At 33.7% G+C, this 14245-nt stretch overlaps 2 long non-coding RNA genes across 2 annotated transcripts; one reads left to right on the top strand and one right to left on the bottom strand.

Annotated features, from left to right (window-relative positions):
- Window positions 1-273: 273 nt before the first annotated feature.
- On the bottom strand, window positions 274-797 carry LOC127705515 (uncharacterized). The gene is made up of 2 exons (XR_007983899.1): window positions 730-797; window positions 274-474 (listed from the first exon to the last, which is right to left on the bottom strand). It is a non-coding gene; the product is annotated as an uncharacterized LOC127705515 (long non-coding RNA).
- A 1360-nt stretch (window positions 798-2157) lies between these two features.
- Window positions 2158-4210, top strand: LOC127706042 (uncharacterized). Its single transcript, XR_007984160.1, has 3 exons — window positions 2158-2247; window positions 3515-3695; window positions 4153-4210. It is a non-coding gene; the product is annotated as an uncharacterized LOC127706042 (long non-coding RNA).
- The last annotated feature ends 10035 nt before the right edge of the window (window positions 4211-14245 follow it).

Here is a 14245-nt window from a genome sequence, read left to right on the forward strand (position 1 = left end):
CGTATGATAGCTCTCAATAAAACAGGTTTTCATACCATCACAAAAAAGAGCCAATGCATCAAACTAAGAAACTGGAAATTCCATATCAAATTGAATGTAACTAATACCTTTTCAATCTCAATGAGTTTTTTCTTTAATTCAATTCACGTCATTCGACTATTGCATTTTTTCTTCATTTCAAATATTCGTAAAACAGTCTAGAACTTTTGAAATGAAATTATCATTATACTAATTCTAGCTTTAAAAACAAAATTACAACATATAAAAACAAAGGAATTTATGTTATCATTTATTTCCAGTTTATCATTGAACACAATCAAAAATAAATTCATATCAAGGTACATGTACATAATATTGACCAATCTTCTACTTGTACCCCATCCCTACAACAAAACAATTTGAAAATGTCCTGTTTTCATTTTACAGGTCAATAAGAGCTTCTCCTTTCTTAGTACCCAACTGCTGGTCAATGGCCTGAAATATAGAAAAATATTGATAAGCAACTAAGTAGAATTAATCTAAAAATATAAGAATACGAACTACAACACCAAAAAGTAAAAACACGATTTAAGATCCAGATAACAACATTAGTACCGTGGTATAAAAACATAAATTTACTGATGAATCAATTGATATTTTTAATATAAAACTTCTTTTCATGCTTAATATTATTCATTTGATCAAATATATATTGGCATTTTTAAAATCAAATACACTTTTGATTCTTACCTAGCAGCATATTTGCTACTGTTCTTTATCTCCTCTTTTAGCATGCCAAGACATATGATGATTTCCTCAGCACTTCTCTCATCTAAAATAAAACAATACATATCAATAAAATTATAAAAAAAATCACAACCGCTTATAACTATTGAAATAAACAAGCATCTTTCTATTTATTTTGAGGAAATGTTGATTGTGCATATCGGAAGTGCTTACGAAAACAATGAACTCGATATGACACTGGACTTGCGAATGATGCACCACATCCTGATAAGACTCGGCAGATTCCGCTACCCTTCATGTTCCATTATAATCTGCCGAGGAGTACTGAACGAAAATTATCCTCACAAACTCCTTTCCAAGAACATATATAAATAAAAAAATAAATGCAAACTTGCATGATGGAACATTAAACAACTCTTATCATCTATACACAAGATAGTTTGAACACTTAAAGCTCTTACTATAACTTGTTTTGTGGGATGGTACCCCCTTTTCTCTCCTGCATTGACCATACGGTAGTGTACTTGTAAATGATGCTTATAACTGTCAATAATCATTTAAAATTGGCAGTACAAAATAAAAGACAGTATAATCATAACTCCTTACCTTTCTGAAACAGTCAAGTTACGGTCAGTTATGGTCAGAAGTAAACAGCGTGGCCTTTGACTTCGGGTTCTTTGTTTCCTCTTCCCGCTCAAAAATTAGCACGTGATATGAATGCCGTATTCGGCCTAAATGTGTTGTAATTCTAAACGTGTTTAGGAAAGTGTCTAAATATTGAAAATGCTTAGAATTTAAACACGTTTAGCTTTATATACTTGACAAAGTAGCTAAACATGTTTAGCACAGCAACATGTTTATTGAAAAGTGCTGAGAGCCAAAACATGTTTATTGCGAAGTGCTGAGAGCCAAAACATGTTTATTTTTTTATGTTTAGAAATTTAACACTTTCCTAAGCACATAAGTCTTGCAACACGTTTAAATTCTAAGCACAATTTTTACAGTGTAAGTATAATTCAAACGTATTATATCTTCTGGAATAATTAACATACCTACATAACCTTTACAAAGCAACAAAGCAAAGAAACACCTGTTAGTTACACTGATGCATTTCAAATGGAGCAAAAGATCAGCCACATTGCAGGTTTTCTGACTCGGACTTCTTTTAAACTGAGTTTAGTGTGACGTCCATTTTCACTGAAATAGTACACATTTTTGTTTAGGGGCCAGCTGAAGCCCGCCTCCGGGTGCGAGATTTTCTCGCTGTGTTGAAGACCCATTGGTGGCCTTGTGCTGTTTTCTGCTCTTCGGGTTGTTGTCTCTTTGACACATTCCCCATTTCCATTCTCAATTTTATATAACACTTTGTCAGTTATTGATAAACATGCTGTGCATTGGAGAGCACAGATGAGTGGGTTAAATCAAGAATGTTATATTTGATAAAAGCATACTAGAAATATAACAATAAGTCGACCACTGACGAGATTTCTTATTTTGGAAAGAGACATAAGCATGTGGAAGGTATTAAAAAAGTTTCTTCAGATTTCAACAATCCTCCTTTTTAATATCGACCAGTGAAATAACAAATGCTACAGAAATAAGAACATGTTAACCACTTTTTGTTTTATACTATCGCTTTATTGAGCGAATGTAAATAAAGTAAAATAAAATCATTTATTGGTTTTAAATCCGTATGTTGGATTGTTACATAACATCCACTTCATTTGAACTTTGGTGGGTAGTTGTTTCATTGGCAATCATACCACATCTCCTTATTTTTACAAGATAATAGTACAACAAATTGAATGCTGACAAAGATCGAACAAAGACATGTTTAACCCCGCCGCATTTTTGCGCCTGTCCCAAGTCAGGAGCCTCTGGCCTTTGTTTTTTTAATTTTAGTTCATTTATATTTTTTGGAGTTTAGTGTGACGTACATTTTCACTGAACTAGTACACATTTTTATTTAGGGGCCGGCTAAGGCCCGCCTCCGTGTGCGGGATTTTCTCGCTGTGTTCAGTGTTGAAGACCCATTGGTGGCCTTGGGCTGTGTTCTGCTCTTTGGTCGGGTTGTTGTCTCTTTGACACATTCCCCATATCCATTCTCAATTTTATATATATATATATATATATATATATATATATATATATATATATATATATATATATCTACACAAGAAATTAAACTGCCAGAATGGTAAATACTTGTTAAGAATACCTGATGAGGTCATACTTGATACCTCTGCTGGTGGACTATCAGTCCCCGAGGGTATCATCAGCTCAGTAGTCAGTACTTCGGTACTGACATGATTTATAACAAACTTTTCTAAAATTGTCCGTTTATAAATTTTGAAATTATAAAGAAACTAAGGTTTCAACTCCCTCAGGCAAAGTTGACCTTAGATGAATTTGGCTATTTGTTTTAGGTATTTTTGTCATATAGCTCTTCAACTGTTTCGGTTCTTATACATCCCTCGGATTTCAAATGTTTGGCATTGAGCGTAAATCCAGAAAAGCGCTTCCGACGCATGAAATTATTAAACGTGTTGTTTTCAATTTTTTGCACAGTTGAAAAAGAATAATATTCCTAATATGAAAGGAAAAGATTGAAATTAAAAATAAAACCTAATTTGAGTTATATTTCATACTCTTTTAAAAAATGTAAACATAAATTAAAATTTTACTTCGTCAGACAAACTATTGAATATATCACTAAAGTCTCAGAAGATATTGATGTTATCCTAGCAAGTATTCAAAGACATAATCCAATTGTCATTTTTTTTTATAGAAGAGTACAGGTCTGCATGCCAGAACGATGAATCGACGGAATGGTGCCGTAACGTTCGAATAAATGAGTTCGGTGGTGTCACGGCTCTCATGTGCTACGACTTACAATATGCTTCCAAATGCTGTGCGTTTTGTCATACTGAGATGATGCTCGTTATGGATGGGAAATAACTTCATAGAAGGTATTTTTCTCTTGTTATTAATCTATGTGCCATCTGTTTATAGTGTTTCATCAATTAACATAGATACTCAACCAAATATCTTTAGGCATTGGAATGATTTCAGATGCTCGGGAAGGGGTAGCATAACCTGCTTGGTTTATAATAACCTACATCAGGAACGCTCAAAGCCAAATATTTGAAAGCCAAGGATGTATAAGTACAGAAATACGAGAAGAGTTAAATGACCAAAAGGAACATGAAAATGATAGCCAAATCCAAAACCTATAATAAATAAAAAATAATGATAAGATGATAAATTGAAGTAATCCTTAATTTACAAATATTGTGTTTTCATACTTTTTTACAGTTTTCAATCTACATTTGAATGATTCGGGGAGATGAAGACTTATCCACAACTAATTTTGTGTTTTGCTATATAACGATCTAATGAATAATGTTCGTTATATTTGTGTTGTAGGTTGTGATGATTGGTTACAAAACAGGAGAGTATATATAAAATAAAAACATAAACAGATTCTAGATGTCTATCCTTTTTTTGTGTGTTTGGTGGATGTCTCATTGATATATCGCACATCTTTTTTTTTATCAGTAAATTGTTTTTACCATTTCATCTTTGCTATAGTTTTGATATCTTGTTAAGAAAACAAAATTTAAAAGTAGCGAAAAAGTCGTGTAAATAGAGGCAACAGTAGTTTTTTTTCAATGGTCAAAAGTCTAATGGGAATAATTTCATGCATATTCTGGACCGGAAACCGCATAATCTCTAAACGAATCGAAAATCGTATATTCAAGAGAAATAACACTCTGGTCAACGAAAAATGTGTCCATAAAAATAAAGACTCGAGTAACAAAAAACATCCAATATAATTATACTAAAAAATAATGTTGAAACAAGAAAGCGTTGATAAAAACTAATATATACACAGAAAAGAAAAAAGAAAAAAAACAAGTAGACAATTAGACAGCATCCACACAATACAACCAAAGGACATATAGTGTATATAATAAGAAAACGAGAATGTACAATTCAATTCCATTCAAATCTTTGTTGTCAGTTTGTAAATAGGGTTGCGTATATCGTTTTGATATGTAGTGCATTAATATGTCTTCAAAACCCTTTTCCTTGTCTTGCAAACTTATCAGTCAACTTTAACCATCATCATCGGTGAGTAAAAGTCTCCTCTCCATTGGAACCAGTTGATCCCATCAGCAAATGTTGTTTGAGCCTTCGAAGATATTGTCATTTCATATTTGCATTGTGACGGGCATTATTACCAAAATGCACCTTTAAATTTATTTTAACAACTATAATATCTTTTATCGTTGTCGGCGTCCCTTGTTGAAATGATATTCCATTTTGATAAGCCATTTCATCGCCTGGAAATATATATACAGGGTATAAGTACATTGTTATATGCAATCGAGATTTGGACACAATCGGTAAAATTACAAATAAAACGATAATTCTGGTATCTAAAGTTCAAAATCAGAGAAAAATCGTCTCTAGTGGGTTTAGACACACACATTGTATCAGTCAACCAATTTGTGATTGTGACAGGTTAAGTTACCAATATGTAGTGTCAATTTCAGTCGTTCTTCCTCATAACTCGGTTAGAGAAGTTGTTGTGTACGAAGCACACTCCTGTTAATTAACTCCATATATATATTGTGGGTATGCATGACCGTAACGTATTAATTGAAATATGTAAACTCCATATCATAGGACAGAGGGATATAAGTACTGACAAGAAATGGGAAGTATTGGATAGTTGAAATCATCGCGTTTGTCATAGATTCTAGTTTGAAGTCGTCCATTTGTGTTAATATCGAGGAAAAGATCAAGATATGAATCATAACTTCTTGTTTTTGGTATTGTCCTTAATCTCAAGTTCATTGGGATATATGAAATGTATGCACTCACTGAATTGTGGGTTGTTGAGTGACATGATCAGTCTATATAAAGGGGAATTAAAGAACTTTTGAAGATTCTTTTCATCTTTTCTTAAGAAATGTCTGTGTGAATTCTGTTTCATAGGAGTACAAAATCGAACAGTAGGGATTAACAATAAGTACCCATAGGAATACCGACTGTCTGTAAATATCAATCAACTAAACTATAAAACATGTTGTCGACCAAAAAGTTTAGCACTGACGTTAATGAGATCATTTTCGGTGTATGTGTTGTTGGAACCAGTGTTGTTCTTTGCCATGTTCAGTATTGTAATGTTTTTCATTACCTCAAACAAGGAATTCTTACCTGAAAATCTAATTTGTGTTGCTTAATTAAGTTCTGTTTAATGATAAAATGTATAAAATAAAATTGAGAATGGAAATGAGGAATATGTCAAAGAGACAACAACCTGACCAAAGAGCAGACAACAGCCGAAGGCCACCAATGGGTCTTCAATGCAGCGAGAAAATCCCGCACCCGGAGGTGGTTCTCAGCTGGCCCCTAAATAAAATTGTGTGCTAGTTCAGTGAAAATGGACGTCACACTAAACTCCAAAACATATAAATGAACTAAAATTAAAAAACATACAAGACTAACAAAGGCCAGAGGCTCCTGACTTGGGACAGGCGCAAATATGCGGCGGGGTTAAACATGTTTAGTCGATCACTCGATTTGAGCATGGAGAAAAGAAGTGTAAACCGTAGAAAAATCTAATATTTTGATATTACTGCAGACTTGTAAAGACTGTGACTGAAGATTTTGGAGTAGATCTTTATTAAGAATCCACAGCTGATTAACAACTTTAGTTGAATGTACCTCATCCAAATATTGCTGAAGACCATCTTATACTGTAGAAAGAATGGTCGTAGTAACTTTAGAAAAATGTTTAAACGAACAATTTTCCAACCCGGCTATATCGTTCTTTATAAGGACTTTTGTGAAGTAAATTAATGGAGCATTAGCTTTCAAATTCATGTTCACCTATTTGACTCAAATTCTCATATTTGATTTATGACATACTAAAGCGTTTATCCAAATTAAAAAGTCTAAAATAAACGATTAACAATACACTGACTTGATAATATGTATCAACATTTCGTGTGTATTTTTGTCTGTACGTCATCTTAACCATCGCGATGAACTCCGGTCATATAACCCGATATAAACATAAATATAGATATAAACAGATAGCGACCACGTGCAATTGGATTTTTCTAGGTCTGTTTGATTTCTTATTTTAGGTTAAAAAGTATGTTTATCCTTATTTCACTTTCTATGTTGACATTCTTTTCCTTTTAATAGCCGAATACATGCGTAACCCATCTCAAGCTAAGGGGTCAAATTGAAGGTCACATGAATACGTATTCAATGAGGTCGAATTATTCACTTGCAAGTGAACAATTCATCGGCGATGTATCTTAGCTTATGTTGACAAAATTGAACCAAATTGGCTACTTAAAGCGAATCATTATTTCACTATATCACTTTCATTAATAATTGAACATAAAACAAATCAATTTTTTTTTTTTACCTCGTAGCTAATGACCCATTAAGGCAACAATAGTTCACCGATATTTAAAACCTATAAATCATAAACATGCGATGGGGTGGTCCATTTTCGTATCACATTACATGCATTAGTCTTCCCCTCTTATTATTCATTAGAAAAATTGTATACGGCAAACCAATGACAAGAAAATAATAGTCGTGAAAAGTCAATTTATGGTTCTCAACATCTGTTCTTGTTAAAGCCTTTAAATAACTTTCAAACAGTTGTTTGTATACTTCAGAGAAACTGTCAAAACCTCATTGTAAAATGCCATGAAGAAAAAAAACAACATTAATGATATTTAATTAAAGACAACACTGGTAGGATTCTGTACTTGAGAGGCATATGCTCATGTGACGGGGATGTTAAATATTGAATGTATTTTGAGTGCTTTGGGAAATATACATGATGGAAGTTCCCGGCCGTTATCTATTTTTAATTCATAAGGAACTTCCGCCTAACTGAAATGATATGTATTAGCAGAAATATATAATAACTATAGATATACATATTAAGAAGTAATTTTGTGTTGGCATATTAACTACAAATCATTTTAAGATTTAGTGGAGAATTAATTTGATACGGAATATATACAATGAATGATTTATTGTGATTTTTCTACGTTTTTAATAGTAAACGATATCCACTTCTTGAAAAAATTAAGTTAATTCTTTTTTAAATCCGGTTTTTCATTAGCTCTATATTTTTCATTACTGCATAATACGATTGATTATGTTGTTATGCACACGTATTCAGTCTCCAGTTAACGATTGAAAAAAGGTCAATCGTCATTTTGATTCCTGATCCATTAAGTTACAAGTTTTCTATAACAAGATTATTTACATAATTTAAACAGAATATCTTAAATGTTTATTCTACAATCTTCTCTCTACCTTTGGTAATTCTTCCGATATATAAAAAGGGGAGTATTTGACTGTGACCTTACCGAATGAGACTACTCACCGAATGTGTACTCACATGAGCAAGCAGAATCTGCTTACCCATCAAGATACCTGATAGCACCCCGGTTTTTTGGTTGGGATCGTGTTGTTCAGTTTTAAAAGTCTATGTAGTGTTTGGTAGACCTATTTGTCTTATCATAGTTTTTCGTTTTTTGTCAAGGTGGTGTCATTTTCTCTTTGACTTATGCGTTTGAATGTCTCATTTGCATCTTCCGCCTCATTTTTGGGGTGTATGTCAAAGGGGTCGCTACGGCAGCCGGATTGGTCCAATTCGTAGAACCGAAATGCAATTTGTAAATCTTTTTCTCACTGTCTCTCCTTCAGCCTAATAGTGTTAACTTGTCTCATTCTTTTCAGTTCAAAACTTAAGCTTTTAACCGCCCACGCTGCGCAAACGGTATTTCCGTTTCATATGGTCTAAGAAGACAGTGTATGTAGGTCTATACGTCATTGAGACAGCAACACAAAGCGCTATTTGAATAACCAAAAAGCATATGCCATTTGTAACCTGAAAAGGGGGAGGTGGGCGGAATTAAGGGAGTCTTGAAAATTTAAGGGAATGGAAAAGGGGGCGGGGGTATTAAAATTTTAAATACTTCAGATGGGAGGGGGGCATCGAAAAATTTTCAAAAGATTTAAGAGATTCTGTATTTTAAACATGCAAAAAATATAGCTTATTTGCCGACTCTACTATCGTCGCAGTATATGATTATTCAGCAGAAGTGTCTAACACTTGATTCAGATGTCATATATCTATAAATATGGCGTAATTTAATATGTCTTTTAGTGCAAAATACAGCAATTTTGTATATCTAATAAAGGTTCTTTTTTCCAGTCTGTATCACCTACCCTGTATCGCACAGCTAAATCCGTATCTCATAGCAAAACCCGAATTGCATACCTGGCGTGACGTCATAATTCGAATGACGTAAACGTTTGACCTATGACGTTCAGTTGCTGTTTTTCCTTGCATAGGAAAAAATTAGTTCCAAAAATACCCAGTAACTTTACAATCGATTTATATATATATAAAAGACACAATAAGATGTAGAAATATCTGAAGTTTTATTGTTTATTTGGTCATAATTTTTGTGAAGTTTGTTTTCATTACCTGATGGATTAAACACAAATGCAAAATACGATTTTAATTTGGTTAGAATTAAAAATAGCAAACTTTTCAAGAAATATTTTTCTTGCTGTTCACCTCGTCAGAAAATTAAAATGATCATGAATAATATCATTGCCATTTAATAAATAATACAACTTATGGGCTTTGCTCATTGTTGAAGGCTGTACAGTGACCTATAGTTGTTAATTTTTGGTAATCATACTACATCTTCTTCTTTATATTTAAATATTTCTGCATCTTACGATATTTATTTGATAAATAGTAATTTTTGTTGAAATAATAGCCTAGACAGTATCGTTAGTAGATGCATTTTAAAACATGGCCTTAACGTATATTGAGAATGTAATAAGGTTATAGAGGACATTACGATGAGGATATTAAGCAAAAAAGGAAGTCTATAGAAAAAACAAGTTATCTAGAAAAAACAGGGAAATCATAATGTTCTTTTCTAGCTTATAATTTCGGACGATTTAAAAAAAGGGATTTCCCATTAATCTGATTCTATTAAGATATATGATAAACAGAATAATACATGGCAACATCTGTATTGCATGCTGTATCACCACGAGAAACCAATATCAGTCCAGCTAGAGGGCTGAACGTCCAGAGGGCTGATATTGGTTGAGTGGTGATACAGCATGCAATACAGATGTAGCCATGTATTATTCTATATATATATCTATAGGAGGTAAGATAAGCTTTTAATACACTTTTTCAAGATACATATATGTCTGTCCCAAGCCAGGCAATCTAGACCGTGTGTTGCCAGTACATATATGTCTGTACCAAGCCAGGCAATCTAGACCATATGTTGCCAGTACATGTAAGTCTGTACCAAGCCAAGCAATCTAGACCATGTGTTGCCAGTACATGTATGTCTGTACCAAGCCAGGCAATCTACACCATGTGTTGCCAATACATGTATGTCTGTACCGTAACCAAGCCAGGCAATCTAGACCATGTGTTGCCAGTCCATATATGTCTGTACCAAGCCAAGCAATCTAGACCATGTGTTGCCAGTACATGTATGTCTGTACCAAGCCAGGCAATCTAGACCATGTGTTGCCAGTACATATATGTCTGTACCAAGTCAGGCAATCTAGACCATGTGTTGCCAGTACATGTATGTCTGTACCAAGCCAGGCAATCTAGACCATATGTTGCCAGTACATATATGTCTGTACCAAGCCAGGCAATCTAGACTTTGTATTGCCAGTACATGTTTGTCTGTTCCAATTCAGGCAATCAAGACCATGTGTTGTCACTGCGTAAAGTGTTTCTTTTTGACAAAGGTCTATTTTTTTTCGGTAGAAGTGGTCTTTTGCTACGTCTTATATTTGAAAGACTATTATCCTTTTTATGATTTAAACATAGCGTTCTTTATCTTATATTTTCATATGTAGAATGATTGTTAAAATCATTTGATATAAAAAAAAAGATGAGGTTTGATTGCCAAAAAGACATTTTACTTACTCTTAAAAAGAGACGTACCAAATGACACAGAAATTAACAACAATTGATCACATTAAAGCCTTCATTAATGAGTAAAACACATACCACAAAGTCACATATTAAATCAATAACCAGGAAAATTAATGTCTTATCTAAGTGAATTGACAATTCATGATTCTTATTTTAGTGTAACCCTATTAGAATGTCCCCCTTTCTTATTTTAGTTTCACGCTATTAGAATGTCCCCCTTTCTTATTTTAGAATGTCCACCTTTCTTATTTTAGTGTAACCCTATTAGAATATCAAACTTTCTTATTTTAGTGTCACCCTATTAGAATGTCCCACTTTCTTATTTAAGTGTAACCCTATTAGAATGTCCCCCTTTCTTATTTTAGTGAAACCCTATTAGAATGTCAAACTTTCTTATTTTAGTGTAACCCTATTAGAATGTCTCCCTTTCTTATTTTAGTATCACCCTATTAGAATGTCAAACTTTCTTATTTTTCTGTCAACCTATCAGGATGTTCCCCTTTCTTATCTAAGGGTCACCCTATCAGAATGTCCCCCTTTCTTATTTAAGGGTTACCCTATTAGAATGTCCCTTTTCTTCTGTCAACCTATTAGAATGTCCCCCTTTCTTCTGTCAACCTATTAGAATGTCCCCCAATATAGTGACACCAAATTGCCTGCACTGTAACCAGCGCGCTAGACCACACGACCACCTGGGCTTCATAAAAATGAAGCTTTCGGTGGCCGGGTGTAACCTTTCCACTGGAAACTTGTTGTCACTGGTTCAGACGTACTTATAAATATAATTATTTCTGTGACTGTATCTAACATTAATTTGTAGGATCCTTTACTATAGATAATTTAGCTGATCTATAAAAAATAACATCTTCATGTCTTATATATCATGTACTGTAGTACGACGCTAGATTAACACTGATATGGAAAGGTAACACATGGCTACCGAAAGCTTCATTTTTATGAAGCCCAGGTGGTGGTGTGGTCTAGCAGGCCGGTTACAGTGCAGGCAATTTGGTGTCATGATATCTCAGTAGCATGGGTTTGAATCCTGGCTAGGGAAGAACAAAAAATTTGCGAAAGCAAATTTACATATCTAACATTGTTGGGTTGATGTTTAGACGAGTTGTATATATATATATATATATTGATTTAAAGAAAGACAAGAATTATAGTTCAAAGTGTCAGCATTGTTTATTTTCATTGTTTATATGTAAACTGTTTATCATGTATAATGTTTTAAGACATTGGCCAATATGGGTGTAAATGAGTGCTTTTCAATACAGTTTGAAGTTTAAAGTTAATTTTTAATTTTTTTAATTCTTCCTATATCTTCAGACTTTCTTCTTTCTTCTTCGGCTTTAGAGAAGTCAGACACTATCCTCTGTACTTGGGCCTCTTTATGTTCCAGTTCCCTATAAATTTCTGCTGTGTTCAGAAACAGTCTTTGAAACTCTTCTTCCCTAGACATCAGCTGGAAATACAAAAGATAGGTTTAGCTAAACAGTCATTTAAGAATAAATGGGTAAAAATATGGATGAGATATTTTGTATAAAGCGATCTGCTACAGTCCCTTCATGACGACAAGTGATAAGAAAAGCTCAATTGGCCCTTCCGGTTGGTGAGCTAAAAAAAAATTACAGCTTATCTCAAAACAATCATCATTTCTTAATACATAATTTTCAATCATTGTAAGGGAGGTAATCAAACATATCTATAACAGTATTCTTTCAATGGAATTGGAGAACCTCCCTTACATTGCTTTTAAATTGTCTAAATTGTCCTTTAACCAGAAAAACCCTTGTTTTCCTACCTTTTATGTCCCTATTGGCTAAATAATTTGAGCCATAACCCCCATAACCATCTCTTTGTAGTATGGACACTTGTGGTATAATATCAGAGAGTCATTTATACACTTAAACACAAGTTATTGACTGGAAACTACAAAAATGCTTATTTGGGCCCTTTTTTTGGCCCCCAACTTATCGAAACCCCCATTGGAGCAAGAACTCAAAACTCAATTCCAGCCTTTCCTTTGTAGTAAGAAACCTTGTAGTATAACTTCAGAGAGATCCATACACTGAAACACAAGTTCTGGTCTGTAAACTAGAATAAACTGTTATCACAGAGATATGTCTCGCCTTTTTGTAATTTTGATTATGCAAATGTTGAAATCAAAATAGCAATACTTTAACATCTTACACAAGTTATGAAAATATTCAAAGTCAATGAACCATGACTGAGTTACATGGCTAAACAATCTCCATGTAAATGAGATGTGCCAATGCTTATACAACTGCATACCAAATACCATCATGACCATTGACTTATCATAAGTTGTTCCCAAATCTAAATACAAACATTAACTAGTAAACTATAGAAAAGTTTCAAAGTCAATAAGAGGGGGTGGGGCTATATAATCTCCATGGAAACGATACATGCAAATGCCAATAAATTTGCATACCAAATATCATTGACTTAACATTAGCATTTCATCTTAAACTGATCTAATCACAAACTAATACATGTAAACTAAGATAAGTTTCAAAGTCATTAGACTGTGACTGAGGGGTGAGGCCAAATATTCTCCATGGAAATGAGATGTGTCAATGCTTATACAACTGAATACCAATTAACATTGGCCTACCACTAATGGTTCCCCTTGAATTGACCTAATCACAAACTAAAACATGATAACTCAGAAAAATTTTCAACGTCAATAGACCATGACTAAGGGGGTGGAGCCAAATCATCTCCATGGAAATGAGATATGCCGATGCTTACACAACTACATACCAAATATCATTGATCTTCCACTTGTGGTTCCCCATAAACTGACCTAATCACAAACTAATACATGTAAAATAAGCAAAAGTTTCAAAGTCAATAGACCATGACTAAGGGGGTGGAGCTAAATTATCTGCATGGAAATGAGGTATGCCGATGCTTACACAACTGCATACCAAATATCATTGACCTACCACTTGTGGTTCCCCATAAACTGACCTAATCACAAACTAATACATGTAAAATAAGCAAAAGTTTCGAAGTCAATAGACCATGACTGAGGGAGCAGGGCCATATAATCTCCATGGAAATAAGATGTGCCAATGCTTATACAACTGCATACTAAATATGATTGACCTACCACTTGTGGTTCACCATAAACTAGACCTAATCGCAAACTAATACATTGTTGACGCCCAGCCGTCGCCGCCGGAAACAGCATACCTATGTCTCGCTTTTTGACTCCGTCAAGGCGAGACAAAAATGCTTCTTTTTGGCCCCTTATTCCTACATGTTCAGGGAAATTAATCCCAAACTCAATCCAAGCCTTCCCATTGTTATATGAAACCTTGTGGTACAATGTCAGAGAGATCCATACAGTTACACACACAAGTTATTGTTAACATTGTGATGTACTAGATGTTGAGTTTCATTTCTTTTTTAAATGTAAAATAAATGAACAATTAAGAAAAGAAT

Source organism: Mytilus californianus, unplaced genomic scaffold, assembly GCF_021869535.1.
Source record: "Mytilus californianus isolate M0D057914Y unplaced genomic scaffold, xbMytCali1.0.p SCAF_6, whole genome shotgun sequence".
NCBI classification, from domain to species: Eukaryota; Metazoa; Mollusca; class Bivalvia; order Mytilida; family Mytilidae; genus Mytilus; species Mytilus californianus.